The following is a 17,801-nucleotide window of genomic DNA, read 5'->3' on the forward strand; positions in this document are numbered from 1 at the left end:
TACTCTGTTAGAGTGAGAGGAAGAGGGAATGTTTGTTGATTTGTTATTGTGCAAGGCAGTAAAACCACCTTTAAAACATCTCAGACACCAAGACTGATCATTCCATCCAAACCAACAGTCTCTTTTCCTCTTCATTCCTCTGTAACACACTGACATGTCAACATTTCCTTTCCACTCAACCTCCCAGTAACAGCGACCAGTCAGACCAGTTCTACACAGCAATTGAGCAGGATCAAATCTGTCTGGATGATCAGGATATGACTGAAACTCCTTCAAACGTGTCACCTTCCTGTTGTCTTCAGACAATGTGAGTTTTCTGCTCACTGAGTTTGTGTCAATGGTGAGTTCACAGGAATCTGATGGAGAGAGCAAACACCATCCAGCTGCAATTATTGATCATTTATTGACACTTTCATGATGACTCCAAAATGAATGATGTGATGTTTGAAGATGGTTGAATGTGAGCTGCTTTGTTTTTATGAATCAAATGAAACAAACACTTACACTTCCTCAGACCTGGTGTCAACCATCGGACTCCAGCAGGCTCCACACTGAAAGGAACAGGGGGATCAGACAATTGGTCTCTTTCAGTAAGTAGACATGTGTCTCTCACACACATTGTCCTACACTGAGGAAGAAACAATTAGTAACAGTAGTCAATTAAATATTATTTAACAGTAATCTTTTTAGTTATTAAAATGATCTGTAGCCAAACTAATCCTGCTATATCTCGATTGTCCACAGTTCTTTTATGTCATAGACTGCTTTGACCATGAAGATGTTTGATGTTTTAGATCAACATTTTCCCAGATTTCAAATATTTTCCTCGTGTAATCAACCAAGTTTATTTGTGTAGCATATTTCAGCAATAATGCAGTTCAAAGTGTTTTACATCACAAAAGCACAAAAATATAAAGTTGTTAAACAATAATCAACAATTGAGAAAACCAGTAATGAACATTACATTTTGATGAATGCCATCATCAAAATCATCAATACACATCAACCATGTTGGTCAATGTTCCTTTTAATTCAGCCACTGCAGATGACAAATACTCTCCTCAGATGCTCTGATGCTCCACCAAATTCCATACAGGAACCCATGAAGCATCACGGCTTCATTTTTATCTTGAAACCGACATGCAAAACGAAGCAGTCATGTGTTGGACATTGGTTCAGTCCAACTCTTACCTTTCCATCAGCCTCAGAATCTCACATATCAATGGTGACTCTCAAAGAGCTAAAGTTGTGATCTTTGTGGTTCTCTAAGGTGTGTTCCTTCCCACTAACATGTTTCAGAAATCGCAACTGGCCTTGCAACTCTCAGCAAGAAGCTGAGTGTTGCAGAGTTGAAAGAGTTTCTTCCGTCAGATTGACCTGAGGTTTCAGCTCACATAGCATTAAGTCTGAGCATTCAGAGCTCAGCATATTAAATCAGATTTGTTCAGTTGCTCGCTGATCCTTTTTTAGACTCAAGTTTCTGTTTGAGTCTGAGTCGAATTATGTTTATCTTTTAAATGCTTGCAACAGGTGCTTTTATTACATCCCAGTAGTATTACTGTCTCTGTGTTAGTGTTAGTCAGGTATGCCTTGATTGACTGCAGTTGGTCCAGAATGTTGTAGTTTGTCTTCTGACATGATCTCAGAGTCGTGAACAGACTCCTGGGTATATCTCTGACCTCCCAGTAGCTTAATGTGATCTCCAAATCTTTTTAGATCTTTCAATATTTGATTTTAGCTGAACCAAGATCTAGGCTGGTTCACATATGTGACTGAACATTTAGGGTTATAGACACTAAACTGCTGAATTATCTACACTTACACAACAGGCAAGCTCAAACTGTTGAGGTTTTGCTTTGCTGTCACTTTTTTCTGTCCATAACTTTGGGAAATATTGCATCCATTTTTAGTTTTTCAAATTAGATTAAACTCTAAATTGAACCATGGTCTTCTGTTTAAATCAACTCCCTACAGTAATGAGATGCAATATGGTTATCTTGTTAATTATTTTTAACATAATAAGTTATTATCAAATTCACTTTGAAGTTAGATATTATTTCTTCTCCTCCACCAGAGGCAGGTGCAAGAGGTTCCTCCATACCTGAGAACTTCCAGTCTCCAGTGTGGATCCTTCTGTCCTGCTAACAGCAGCTTCAGTCCTGAGCCTCCAGGATGATTGTAGCTCAGGTCCAACTCTTTCAGATGGGAGGGGTTAGAGGTCAGAGCTAAGGCCAGAGAGGCACAGCCTTCCTCTGAGATCAGGCAGCCTGACAAGCTGCAGAAATAAAGTGTTTTGTATCTATTTTGCAATTTTTTGCTGCTCATACTTATTACATGTCTGTAAGTTTTCTGTAGTTGACTTAAAATACTTTAGCAAATTTCACAGAAAACATTCAGCTTAAATAGTCACAGTGCATATTCATAGAAAATTGTACTTTTCTTATTGGAATAACATTTATAACATCTTTAACAGATGATAATTGACAGAAACTGAGAACATTTTACCTGAGAGTTTCCAGTTTGCAGTTTGGACTCTTCAGTCCAGCAGAGAGAAGCTTCACTCCTGAATACATCAGGTTGTTGTTACTCAGGTCCAGTTCTCTGAGACTGGAGGACTGGGAGCTGAGAACTGAGGACAGAGCTTCACAGATTCTCTCTGAGAGGTTACAGCCACTCAGTCTGAAGAGACACAGAGAAAAATTGTCATTAAGTAATTCATCAAAAACCAATGTTCTCCTTGGAAAGATTGATTGAACTGCCTTATTTTACACATCTTTATGTTGCCTTTTGTTGTGAACTGGTTAATAATAATAGAATTAAAACAACAAAATTCCATATGTACCACTCCATTAGCATATTTCTCACTATCAAAATAAATACAGTAACTATCTGTGTCCTTACAGAGCTTTGTTGGAGGCTTTAACCACTGGCAGCAGCCTCAGAAGAACCTCCTCTGAAGCAGAGTATTTCTTCAGATCAAACACATCCAGATCTTCTGCTGATGAAACTAAAATGAAACCCAGAGCTGACCACTGAGCAGGAGACAGTTTATCTTTGGAGAGACTTCCAGAAGTCAGTGATTGTTGGATCTCCTTTACTAGAGAACGATCATTCAGTTCATTCAGACAGTGGAACAGATTGATGCTTTTCTCTGCAGACACATTCTCTCTGATCTTCTCCTTGATGTACTGAACTGTTTCCTGATTGGTCTGTGAGCTACTTCCTACCTGTGTCAGCAGACCTTGTAGGAGTCTCTGATTGGTCTGCAGTGAAAGTCCCAAGAGGAAGCGTAGGAATAAGTCTAGGTGTCCATTTGGACTTTGCAAGGCCTGATCAACAGTTTGAAGGAGAGACTTTGTTTCTAAAGTCTTAGATTTCAAAGACATTGTAGATGTTTGTGTTTCTTCCATCAGGTTGACCCCAGAGTTGTTGAAGGTCAGATGAACATGAAGAGCAGCCAGAAACTCCTGAACACTCAGATGGACAAAGCAGAACACCTTGTCCTGGTACAGACCTCTCTCCTCTCTAAAGATCTGTGTGAACACTCCTGAGTACACTGAGGCTGCTCTGATATCGATGCCACACTCTGCCAGGTCTGATTCATAGAAGATCAGGTTTCCTTTCTGCAGCTGATCAAAAGCCAGTTTTCCCAGAGACTCAAGCATCTTCCTGCTCTCTGGACTCCAGTGTGGATCTGTTTCAGCTCCTCCATCATATTTCACCTTCTTCACTTTGGTCTGAACCACCAGGAAGTGAATGTACATCTCAGTCAGGGTGCTGGGCAACTCTCCACCCTCACTGGTCTTCAACACGTCCTCCAGAACTGTAGCAGTGATCCAGCAGAAGACTGGGATGTGGCACATGATGTGGAGGCTTCGTGACGTCTTTATGTGGGAGATGATCCTGCTGGCCTGCTCCTCATCACTGAATCTTCTTGAAGTACTCCTCCTTCTGTGGGTCAGTGAACCCTCTGATTCTGTCACCATGCCAACATACTCAGAAGGGATCTGATTGGCTGCTGCAGGTCGTGTGGTTATCCAGAGGAGAGCAGAGGGAAGCAGTTTCCCTCTGATGAGGTTTGTGAGCAGAACGTCCACTGAGCTGGACTCTGTGACATCAGTCAGGATGTCCTTGTTGAGGAAGTCCAGAGGAAGTCGACTCTCATCCAGACCATCAAAGATGAACAGAACCTGGATGTTTTCAAAGCTGCAGATTTCTTTGGTTTCAGTAAAGAAGTGATGAACAAGTTCCACCAAGCTGAACGTTTTCTCTCTCACATTCAGTTCTCTGAAGGTGAATGGAAATATGAACTGGATGTTCTGGTGGGCTTTATCTTCAGCCCAGTCCAGAGTGAACTTCTGTGTTAAGACTGTTTTCCCAATGCCAGCCACTCCCTTTGTCATCACTGTTCTGATTGGTTGATCTCTTCCATTAAAGATGTCTTCTTGTTTGATTGTTGTTTCTGGTCTGTGTGTTTTCCTGGATGCTGTTTCAATCTGTCTGACCTCATGTTCATCATTGACCTCTCCAGTCCCTCCCTCTGTGATGTAGAGCTCTGTGTAGAAATGGTTCAGAAGGCTTGGACTTCCTGCTTTAGCAATCCCCTCAAACACACTGGAACTTCTTCTGCAGACTAGATTTAAGTTCTCGTTGACAAGGTGCAGGACTTGTTTCTGAATGAAGAATAAATAATTTTAATATATTTTAGTTTAGAATGATTTTTCCATCAGGTCCAACCTTAGCAGAAATCCTCTTACTTCTTTGCAGACGGTCAGCCAGCTGCTCCTGCTTCATCATCCTCAGGAAGTTCAGTATGATCTCTATCACTGCCTCTCTGCTGCTCTTCCTCTGCTCGTCATCCTCACCTTCCACCTCCTCCTCATCTCTCTGGCTCTCTGACCATTCTGGGTCATCTTGATTCAAAACATTCTTGATCTTCTTCAGCTCTTTCTTCACAAAAGTCACAATATTGTCCTCCAGCAGCTGAAAGAAAATAATATATGAAGGACACTGAAATCATGGAACAAAACATCGAACCCATGTTAAAGAGATTTGTCTACAAGTTGCAGCATGAAGAGGACTGAACAGAATCCATGGAAAAGCAGAAATTTTACATGTGCAGACCATAAATATGGAATCCAGCTGTGTTTGGTGCTGCTGGGTATATGAACCACTGGGAACATCTGAGCTCTGCAGATCCACTCTGTGGAGGAATCAGGAACAATTAGGAAGTCTGTCAATATTTACCTGACAGTTTTCACAGATGAAATCTCCAAGAACATCACAGTAAAACTCATTAAAAGAGAGCATCAAATCAACACATTAAAAGGAAGTTAAGAGGAGGAAGATGAAATGAAAGGATTAAAATCAGTAACATCAGAATCCCCCAACAAATGTTCTTAATATAATTGTGAATATTCAGTGCTAACTGGGAGTTAGCTGGATTTCTGTTCTTGGTTCCTGACTGTGGCCTGGCCTCTGTGAAACTAATAAAGTCAGGATGAACTGATGGCACTATGGCAAGTTTGGCTTTATTTCTTCTCCTGGATTTCTGAATCCTGCTTCAGTAATTTAAGAACCTGGTGAAGCCAATAGGACCACAGCATTTGCAGAAAGCAAAGATGCAATCCCAAGGCCACTAAAACGGATCCCATCAACACCTTGGCAACTCCCAGAAATTCTGTCCATAACATTTATGGACAGAATCATTTACAAAGGGCAACCTTAGCTGACTTCAACTCTCACTGCAAACTAGCCTGACTTACGGCCGGCAATGCGGACCAAGCTCTTACTCCGGTTATACAGAGACCTAACAGTCCATATCCAAGGGCCTGATACCCCATACTCCCGGAGTACCACCAGATCTTGACCCTTGATCCATGGATCAATGAACTACCTTCTCCAAGTCCTCAAAGCAGTGACAGTCCAAACTCCCTTGCACCCTCCAGGACTCTCCACACAGAAATGTGGAAAAAAGAGTCAAGCTCAGGTTAAACATGTTTTAGAATGAAAACATGTCAGACCTACTCAGTTCACAGAGATACAGCAGTTAGATACAGCTCACCTCTCTGATAGTGGAGATCCAGGAGATTTAAAGTTCATGATGTCATCCTTTGACCAATCACTCTTGAAGGACACACAGCTGGGTTCTGGTTTGAGGCTATGATAGATTATGACAGAAAAGAAACTAGGATTAAAACACACCAGCTTCTGTCCACGTACTAGCCAATATTCACATTATAGACCCATAAGAGTAAGAACCTGTTGAACAATGGGACAAATTGTCTCAGAGTCAAATAATGTTTTCATGTTAATTGCCTCTTCAGGTTCGATGTAGGAGAACTTTGGGTAAAAACAGGGACCTACATAGATAACAGAGGTTCTGCTACATTTGATTGATCGTATCAATCAAATCCTATAGGTACCTCCACAGAGTGAGTGGTATTCAGTCAGAAAGTCAATATAAATATCATTCCATAAATGTCTGATCATTCATCATTCTTTCACTGATGAAAAATGTTGAAAGTTGTTGGTCATGAAGACACAGGGAATGTGTTGGAAGTTGGTGAGTTTTTCCAGATGTGTCCTGTTGTAACACAGAGCTCTAACCAACAGGCTGGCGTCACTCAGCTAATGATGCGTCACTAATTTGATGTTTGGAAGAACACACTGATACCATGCTGAGCTGCTCTGTTCAGGGTGGATGAAGCACCAAAGAGGAACAGCAACTGCTTCATCATCACTTCTGTTTTAGTTTGACATATTGTGTATGTGTGTGAAAAGTGTTCTGGACAGTCAGGGATGGTGATCTCACCTTTGACCTTTCCTCTGGCTCTCATCTTCCCCACACAGAGTGGTTTTAGAGGGAAGGTCTTCCTCCTCTTTGAACTCACACTGATCCATGCTGCTGAATTCACATCCACTTCAACTCACACACACTTTCTACCTTCACCTGCAGATGAAACACAAATCATTCATCTGCACATCATTAGCGCTGGAGAAAGATCAGCTGCTCCTGAAGCCTCATTTTTCTGTCGGTGACTTTGAAAAAACCCCATCACCTCTGGATGTTGGTCTAAAAATTTCTAAAATCCAGAAAATTTAGAAATCCATTGTTAAATTGATGCAATAATGTGAAGACATCACTGCAGCCTTGACAGGTGTCCACTGTCCTCTGGGTTCCTGTATGTCTCCAGACCAACATGTGATTGACTGATTTCCTCAACATCCTCAAACCTTCATAAACTTTTCATGAGTTCCTCCTCAGCCTGGAAATCTAGAAAAGATCTCATTTGATTTCAGTTTATAACACAAATGATGTTTTTCTTTCTTTCCTTCCTTGTGTCCTTGTTTCTGGTCTTCTTCCCTTCCATTTGACTATCTGTCTTTCCTCCTCTTCCTCCACTTTGTCTTAAGTTAATAATTTATTTAAATTGATGAAAATGTACTTGTTCCACTTGCAGATTATTTCACTTATAACAAGACATTTTTCCCATTTTATAAATGAAATAATCACCCAGAGAAGTCACTCTAACCCTTTCTGGATCAAGACCATGACCTCAGACTTTCAAGGCACTGATCCTCAGAAGATGAGTGTGAACGGCTCCAGTGAAAGCTGAAGATCATAATCTGATTAAGCCGATAGAACCACAGTGGAGATCCCATGGCCACCAAATTGGATTGGTGGCCATGGGATCACCACCAATCGACCTTAGGATTGACTAGAAATTCAGTTTCTGTTTCTAACTCCTATTGCACCTCGTATAAAAATAAATGTACACTTTAAAAAAATAACTTATTGAGCTGAAAAAGAAGATTTACCCATATTTAACAGAGTGAAGCCTTTTGGCTTTACATTTTGTTCAGCCCTGGTTAAAGGTCCAAACATCCAGAGGCACAGCAGCTTCTATTAGATATTATTTATTCCTGTGAACTAAATTTATCTGATTGTTCTGCTGCTGTTCATCCTTTCTACTCTCAGCCATTCATTACTGATCAACAATCAGTTTTAGATAAACTGTTTCATGTCTTGGGTTCTGGTCCAAACTTTAGTCATTGAATCAGGAAGTTTTCTGCAGCTGTTTCCAGGGTTACATCCTTGACTCCTAAATGGATTTCTGGGTTAAAAAGAAGCTGCAACATTTTACAAGGAGGCCCAGTTCCTCCAAAATCAGTGATTTTAGTCAACAAGGCCTATTGAAATCTCTCATTTCCCCATGTCTTTCCCTTCCTGGGTTACTAACAACATTAAAAAAGAAACTCACTTATTTGACTGTTGTTTATGCAGAAATCAAAGACATCAGAAGATCCCATGTGGTGACAGATTTTTATATCAAAGCCCGAGATTCTGGAAGTGGAATCGTGAAAATGAATCGGCTCTAAACTGGTTGGAGGCTCTAGAGTTTCTGTGATTTCATGAACAAACAACTTTGTTTAAAAACATTTATTTGTTTTAAATGTGGATTTAAGGTCAAATATTCCCAACAAGTTCTTTAAACTCCTCAGATTCTCTATTTGGGAAATAAAATTCTACCTCATAATTCTCCCACAGTGGAACAAAAGACTGATCACTTTTAGAGGGAAAAATGGTCTTTAAATCTGACTATTGGAAATAATTATTGTTTTATTGATGGATTTATTAGATGTAATGTTAACCATTTGGATTACCTGTCTTTTTAACAAATTCCACTCTAAATTGTTGAATCTGAAGAGGTTAAAATTTCCTGGTCTTATTCAATTCACCTTCAGGTTCTCAGTTGTTATTTCAACCTGAGCTGCAGATTTTTTACAGCTGCCATAAATAGGGTGGAGAAATACGTGATGGAAAAACCCCTTAAATTATCTAATCACTTTCTACATTTATCAGCTGGACCTTTGTTCCTAACTAGACAGAACAAAGGGCATCTTCTAGATTTGTTAAGATAATCCGTAAGATTCAGCTGGAAAAGCTCTAAAGAGACGGATCAGGTTTCAAGTTGACCTTTGAACATTTAGCAGAACAAAAGAAGAACATGTTTAAGTCAGACGTTTTGGTTGGACATTTAAAGTTGTTTTACCTGAACCTGAAGGCCGTTTCTGTCTTTAAGCTCCCAGACATTTAGATTTTAGACGGATCATAATAAGCTATGAAACTTATTGGGTCAACAGAGTTCGGGTCATCTAAATATCACATCTAAACATCAGTTGTTCATCATGTTGTTTTTCTTCAGTTCATCAATAATCTGTAGATTAATTGTCAAACAACAGAGATGAAAACTTTGCTCCTGAAATACGAAACAAACATGTTCTCCAAACATCACGGAGCAAAAAGAAACGGGAAAGTTTCTACAAGTAGAAAAAAAAAAGACGCAAACTTACAGTTTGTTCAGGTTGTCCAAAGAGTTGAAGAAAAAGATCTGAACGAAAGAATGAGACAGAGGTTATCTGCTTTTTGGAAGGAGGCGGAGCTTCACCTGCGATGGAGGCGGGACAGGTTGGAGGGTGGACCAATGGGAGCAGTAGTGAAGTCCCTGGAAGCTTCAAAGTTCAAAGTTTCTTTCTGATCCTCAAGAAGCTGTTTGGTTTCCAGCTGCCAGTCAGACATCAGAACAGAAAATAAATAAAATGAATAAATAAATATTAGGCATTTTTAACCCGTCCCCTGCTCATGCATGCTCTAGCCTCCTACAACAACTTTAAACCATTTTCCTGACCTTCCACCAAACCATGGACATTTCCAGTCATGAGGCACAAACACCAATCTCCCTGGGAGACAAGGAGTTTCTATCTATAGTAAGGAGAAGTAAAACTAAAATATCTGTTGATAGTGATGGGATTGACATGGTGATTATAAAAACAATTACTGACTGTGTTATTAAACCAGTTACTTGTATTTGTATTTTGTTCAAAGTGGTAGATTTCAAGAAAAAAATGTAATTATCCAAAGCATTTCCAATGTTTAAAATGGTGATAGCTATATCTTTGATTATTATAGACCGATATCAGTGCAGTGCTCTCCTAGTTTACCAAAGTGCTTGAAAAATGGTTTGTTCAGAAATTTGTGATTTTGAAAATAATAACTTGTTGACTGACAGTCAATATGGATTTAGACAAAAATAAATCAGCATCCTTTGCATTATTAGAATGACATGATGAAATTACAGAAGCAATAGAAAAGAAGTGATATACAGCGGGGATGTTTGCTGATTTAAGAAAAGCTTTGATACCATCGGCCACAATTTATGACTTTCCAAATTACAGGATCATTGGATAAACTGTTTAGCTTATAATTGCTTAAATAGTCATTTGACTAATCGCAAACAATTCCTAATTTTGTCTCATAGATCATGTGCTAAAAAGAAAAAAATTAAAATGAATATCAATTATTTGCACTTCTGTTTAATGAAATAAAGTGGGCGGCTCCATAAGGCCCGCCAGAGATTCAGGAGCCCCTTAAGTGATAATATTTTAACAAACTACAGATATATGAATGCAACATTTATTTATTGATACTATCAATGATGCTAAATTTGATTTAATCTTTTCAACATACATAAATTCAAAAATTTTAAATAAACGGTAGATTTAATTCAATGATGCAAATGTGGCTTTAGTAGCTCTTCCACTTCGTGTCTCTTGACTTTTTAAGACGCGTCACAGGAAGTGTTTTAGTTGCTGGAGTTAATGGGACGAGATTTTCAGAACTCGGCGCGGTCTCGCACATTAATTGGTGCAAACTAATAAATAAAACGTTCTGTTCAAAAACAACATACAGCTACAGCGTGCCACACAGCTTTCAAATCGGTAATGAACAGTGACTCTGTCCAAACCTGCACAGCTTAAGATGTGAGTCCACTTCATTTAAATGAATGGAACTGTGATCTGTTGGATATGTCTAACTTTAGCAACACTTTAAATGTAATGTTCTGTGTTACATTTCATTCTTTGCACGTTGTTTTCTTTCCTAGTATCTCTGGCAACAATATTCATCATGTTTGGTATTGTTGCAATTATAATAAAATACTTTTGAATGAAATAAGCATATTTATACACAGCAATGCTAAGAATATCATAAACATAAAAAAACATTTTGCTGAGGTACATTATTTGTTTTGAAATGATCTCAAAATAGCAGGTTACTGATGAATCCTGTTTCAATATTTTAATTGATTGTCAGCCATATTTAAAACATCAAACAACTATTGATGGGTTTTTGAAAGGCAATAAATAACTATTTGAAATGCTCCACATGTAAAAGAAAATGTACTTTTATCATGCAAATGATAACAAGTAGATAATATTTCAGATTTACAAAGAGAAATAGATTTTCCAGTTGCACATTAAATTTGAACACAAACTGAACAAAAATAACTCTGAGTAACAGAGAGATGGTTTTGCCACACTGTTAATATTTCTACTGAACTAAAGTCCAGCACCTCAGTATTCAGGAACTTAACACTGAATACAATAAGCTGTTTCTAAGGACGAGGAGTGACCCATTGCAGTTTTCCCGCTGACTGCTGATTACCGATTACGATATTTAAAATCCTGACCTGCCAATTCTGATACTGATTTAATTATTTATTTATTTATTTATTTATTATCTGAAATGTTAATGAATATAGTAAGAAAGTTGTTGAGTCGGCAGCAAAGTGGGGTGGGGGCTGATTATTGGTGAACGCAAACATGCAGACGTGACCTGGTGGGCGGGGCTGACAGTCAAAACTCTCATGGCAGAGCAAAAGAGGACAGTGGCTGATTTTTAGACCTTCATTGATCAGATCGGTAGATAATATTGGCTTCACATGCAAATATCGGCCGATCTGGCAAAATGAAGGACAATGGACTACACCACTACAGACTTACATTTATTTACTCTTATGAAAAGGTGAACTCATGACAACATTCAGTCCAATCTTGATAACACCAGATTATTGCTTATGAGTAACAGTATCTGAAAACAACCTTTACAGGTGGGCAGCGTTGGGCTGTTGGGCAGAGAGCTGTGGGTCAGCCTGGCTGGAGAGCCGCTGCTTACAGAGCCTGAGCCAATCAGCTTCCTGCAGGCCAGAACCAGCAGGAAGACATGCAGAAGAAGATGAGGAGGAGGAAACAGGAGCATCAGCTCAGCTGGAAATCTTTTAGTCATGGACAAAGTTTATGGCAGTGATGCAAATGTGTTTGGCTTTTAAATTGAGAAATATTCATTGTTTTGGGGACAGGGAGTCTTTTTTTCCGCTTGCTTCTTTTTGCTTCTTTAGATCAATGCAGAGTTGTATGATTTGTGTTTTATACTGAAAGAAAATGCAGGAATCAATACAATCTAAGCAGCATAAAAATAGAGGCAACACATCCCACAATCTAGCAGCCAAGCAATTGCATAAAATAACCTTATGACCTTTCAAATGCTCCTCTCTGGTGATTTTTTATTGTTTTTAATGTTGCTCCAGTGTAAGGGGAAACTCTATTTATGACATAGTGATATAAAAAATTGGTGTGAATTCAGGCAAATCAATAATTTGATGAACACATCAGGATGGAGGAAGTATGGTCGGTTTGGAAGCTAGCAATTTCCAACTTTTGTAAATATCACCGTCTATGATCCCCAATCAGGTTTGTTACGTTCACAGACAAGTTATCTCCACTCCAACAAGAAGAAGCCACCAAGAAACTGGTAAAAACAACTTGGATAAATAACTGAAGTCACTCTGTTCAGTTCTCCATCCTTCACTGCCGACGTCCGTCATGGCGCCTCCAATGATGAAGTCAAGAGTTGCAAAGGGTTAATAGTTTCAATCATGCAGAACTGATCTGACTGTTGCTATAGCAACGATCAGAAGCAAGACATTGTCCAGAACTACAGTGAGCTCATTGTAGCTATGACCTCATCAATGACTTAGATCTATGACATAGTTCTATGTCATAGATCTAAGAACCTCTGAGGCTATAAAAACTTGCATCTCAAAACCTCAGCTTTCAGTTGCAGTTCTGTTTAGCCATGTCTTTGGATCTGAATGCGATTGGAGCGACATTTTTTTTCCCCGTATCTTTCGGGCTTGGTTATTTGGCCACCACAGCCATCAGGAAAACAGTAAATCATTTCCTGCCGCACATCAAATTTGAGATTTCGCCCAGGGATGAGGACCTGGACGAATTTGATTCTTTCCTCTTCAATCCTTCTCCGGCTGGAGAAGAGAGCTTAGCAAACATACTTCCCTTCCAGGAAGAGTGGCCTGATGAGTTCAACGCCTATCTCTTCACTCCTACTCCGGCTGGAAAGGATCGCCCAGTTGAAAGTCCTTTGACTGAACTGTGGATTGGGGAATATGATGATGATTTTGATAAATATCTTTTTAGCCCTTCCCCACCTGTGACGCAAACTTCTCCGGCTGGAGAAGTTTGCGAAGAGGACGTAAATAACATCGATGTGGAAGAGACTCCTCAGCCAGGAGTCTCTGATCTAAACAAGAAAAGCCAGAAGAGCCGACATCTTCAACAAAAGGACGTAAAAGACATCGATGTGGAAGAGACTCCTCAGCCAGGAGTCTCTGATCTAAACAAAGAAAAGCCAGAAGAGCCAACATCTTCAACAAAGGAGGACGTAAAAGACATCGATGTGGAAGATGTAAACAAAGAGAAGCCTAAAGAGCAGAAAGCTTCTCCTCCATCAAAAAGAGCCGTAGAAGATTGGACTCAAAAGATTCTTTTAGTTTTCTTCCAAAACAAACTTCCCCGGCTGGGGAAGCTTTGAAGATTAGGAGGTTTTCACCTCTACCTCCCCCACCACCTGTGGAAATTTGGGATGATAAGAAGGCAGTGAAGAGAAGTAAGAAGGCATGTTGTCGATTATCTTGACTGCCTGATTTTAAGTATGTAGCATCTTGTTTTTTCACTTTTCATTTTGATGAAAAGTGAAAAAACTTGCGAAACAGAGGTCTTGGGTTTGAATCCTGGCCTGGGTTCAAACCCAAGACCTCTTGATCTCCATGAGCATGAGTGGGTTCTCTCCGGTACTCCGGCTTCCTCCCACAGTACAAAAAGATTTTTTAGATTAAAAGTGCGTACATTGGGTTGTGCCTTTGTGATTTCTGGGCTGTTCTCATTCTGTCTAGTTTCTAGTTGAAGTGTCACTTTGTGTCTGATGAATAAAACTTCAATCCAGCTGAGTTTACCAGTTAGTAAATGATTGCAAACACATCAAATTTGCCATTTCTCAAAGAAGAATGTCTCAGATAAATTGTTTAATCCCACAAAATCAACATTGAGTTTGGTGATGAGGAAATGCAAACTGAGGGATGAAATCCCAATCATCAATTCATTTTTAAAAAGCAAACCTTCCATCTTCCTTGAGCATTACTGCAGACTGTAAGTAAAGCATAGACCAATCGCCACACATTTTCCACAATCCACCAAATGGTTCATAAATTAGTTAAATTGATTTGCTATGACAGCAGACAGATGCGTCAGTTATTTTTCACACTCACTGATCTTTATCCAAAACACAGAATGAGTCCAGAAATGGGAAATTAGCTGCAATACTCTCAAAGTCTTCTTGTGATATATAGCCATCGTGGTCATAGTCATAATTTCTGAAAACGTAGCTCTGATAGTCGGTGAACTGCAGACGAATGAGAATTATGCCAACACTCATTTGTACGAATCATTTTCATAGAGGCTATGCAATGTAGTTTAGCTCTATTTGGATTTAATGTTACAGTCAGTTAAATGAAAGACACAACCAGCTGCTTACTGTAAAATTTTATGCAGGAAGATTAAAAAAAAAAAAAAAAAAAAAACAGGATTCAGCTGAAAATGGAGGAAGCAAAAAAAAGATATGGCTAAAAAAAAAGTAATTTATGTGGAAGCCCATGTCCGCCATGAAAAAAAAGACCAACAGGAATTATGACATTCAAAGTCATAATTATGAGTTTCAAAGTCATAATTATGAAATTCAAATTCATAATTATGAGATTCAGAGTCATAATTATGAGATTCAAAGTCATAATTATGAGATTCAGAGTCATAATCATGAGATTCAAAGTCATAATTATGAGATTCAGAGTCATAATCATGAGATTCAAAGTCAGAATTATGAGATTCAAAGTCATAATTATGAAATTCAAATTCATAATTATGAGATACCGGAGCAGTTGGATACAATTTTCTCTTAGAATAACAGCGTGCTCCAGCCAGTTAAATATGATCTTAAATCCAAGGTCCAACCTTTGCTACTGCGTTAAGAGTCAGTAAAAGGTAGGCTCACCTTTTTTGATTTTGTTTAGATTCCTTCGTTTTGAATGCTTTTTGATCGTGTGGTTTATGTACATCGTTCGTTGTTTTAGCAACATGAGCTAGCTGCAGGTTAACCGTCAAATCGTGCTAACCTTGTTATAGCATATTTAACAGGGTTTTTTTAAAAGTAGTCCGTTAATTAGATTGTTTTTATGTCAGAATGCATAAGAAGTTTGTACTCCAAAATTCAATAAGTTAATATGTATAATTATTTTGTGGCATTAATAAGCAAGCAGTAGGTTAAAACAAGCTCCACAGCTTGTTGTATGTACGTTTTGTTATGTGTAACAGCTTCCCCTTATGCCCGTCCCGTCATACACACAAAGGAGGCCAGTTGGTTGAATTTTCTGTAATAAATGGTCAACACAAATTAGCACAGTGAGCTCCACTACTGGTCACCAGCTCTCCGCATACACAGTAGAGCGCTGAACAGACTGCGTCTAATTTACGGTTTAGCTTTCTATTTATAGGCAACCAGTAGGGGGCGCCAAAAACCATTCATCACATGGTAATTACAAAACATATTTTAGCAAGAATTTCATCTGTATCTATTACCCGTTACATATGCATAATGTGATTCACTATCTTTCCCGTTAAATTGTTTTTGTCGATACACAGACAAGAGTAAAATATGGAAATACAATATGCATCAGTTTTCAAACTGTTTTCGTAGCATTTTCATGTACACTTATGCTAATGCTGGAGATCTACAGCTTTACATTGACAATATTTACAAAAGCAATTCAAAATAAGAAAAATTGAAAAACAAGAAACTTAAAAAATCCCCCAAAACAGGCAGGCCCTGTTGAAAATTTTAACTCCTCAACTTTACTCAACTTTCAGGATACCTACAAGAGACAGAGGAGGTTCTAAACAGAGGTAAGTTGCAACTCTTGTGAAAATCCAATTTATTATATTATCTGTTTAAATGAAAGTAATTGAGATCAAAACTAAATCATTCTGATGATGTTCATACACTTGACTCTTTTATAAAGATGGAAATTTCATTTTAACAATTGTTCAACCACTGAAATATTTTAGGGGAAAAATGTAATCAGAACTTTCAGACCTAAGCTCTACACTTTACCATTTAGTTGTGGAGACACTGGTAGATTTTTCTTTATTACTTTTATGTAGTTTCTTTATGTATTGGTTTATTTTTGCAGATCTGTACAGCTGTTTTGTTGTTTATTGTATTTATTTTAGCAGGAGCTTGAGTCTGAAATACAGTTTCTATCTGTCTTGTAGAGTTGGACAATAAATCAGTTATATGTATCACGATACACACGTGATCGATATCAATAAATAGTAAGTCTGACAGAATATTCAATAGAATATTCTCTGAACTCTGATCCAGAACCACATACCATTCTGGAGGATGTAGGCACAGTCAAGGCTTCTCAACCTCTTCAGGCTGGCTCATCTAGGTTGATGGCATCATTTAACTCACTGGTGAACTAGCAACAAGCTGTTGAGTAACTTTAATGTTTCACCACTGTGCCTCGTAGATGTTTATAAAAAAACATTATGGTGTGAAAGTGATGGATAAAATGGGAAAGGTCACATCACCAGTTTGGCAGTATTTCAGATATCTATAAAAAAAATTGATATAAAATAAAAAATAAAAAATGCTTGCATCGTGAAATGTTTTTCAGTAATATCATTCAACCCCTATTCTCATGTTCATAATACATTTTTTGCAATGTTATGTTTTATTAGACATAATTCATTAGTTATTGTGTGTAATAGTCACAGGATGGATGAGATATGACTTCTTAAAGTCACAGGATGTTTCAGAGGAAGTCATACAATGACTGCAAAAGGATAAGGTAGCTAGATTGCTCAGGAAATTAGTACATTTAGAAGTTATCATACAACACTGTTATAGAGACATGGTGAAGACAGATCAGTTTTATCATGTGGCTGTTTTTACTGGGTTTCCCCCCATTTTTATAGGTCAAACAACTGTTTAAACTTTTGTTTTCTAGATTGACTCCAGTGTCCTTCTGCTCATGACAGATGAGCAGCTTAAGGAGTATCTCCATCTTATGGTGACCGACTGGCACTTCTCGGATGTTGCAGACGAAGGGAAAATGATCCTGCTGGCCGGAAATCAAAACTTTTTGACCGATTGAGAGCCAAGATTTCAAGGAACAAAGGCAACGATCAAAAGCAGATCTCAGAAAATGTTAGCATCAGAAATGCTAAAAAAAAAAAACTGTTTGAAAAGTTGAGATAGGATGGATGAATTCTCGAGATGGGAAGCTTTTTCAAGTTCAGACAAAGAAAGGTGGTGGATCAAGAAAAATTGATGTGTCAAAGGTCTGTAGAAAAAATGACTTCATTGAAAAGGCAGTGGGTTTGTTTTTCCCGTCTCAAAGAAATTCACATGGAAGAATTACAGATTTTGAGGTTGACATGACAGATTTCCAGGAACATTTACTTGATGAACATATTATAGTTGGAGAACTTTATGAGCAGACAAAACTACCTGTTTTGCGTTTTTACCTAACAACCAAAAAGGACACTGG

General features: G+C 38.4%; 1 pseudogene; it reads right to left on the reverse strand.

The window, feature by feature from the left end:
• Positions 1-265: 265 nt before the first annotated feature.
• LOC129354605 (NLR family CARD domain-containing protein 3-like) lies at positions 266-9,412 on the reverse strand (annotated as a pseudogene).
• Between the last annotated feature and the right edge of the window lie 8,389 nt (positions 9,413-17,801).

This window comes from Poeciliopsis prolifica, unplaced genomic scaffold (genome assembly GCF_027474105.1).
Source record: "Poeciliopsis prolifica strain line A6 unplaced genomic scaffold, Auburn_PproV2 SCAFFOLD113, whole genome shotgun sequence".
NCBI lineage: Eukaryota > Metazoa > Chordata > Actinopteri > Cyprinodontiformes > Poeciliidae > Poeciliopsis > Poeciliopsis prolifica.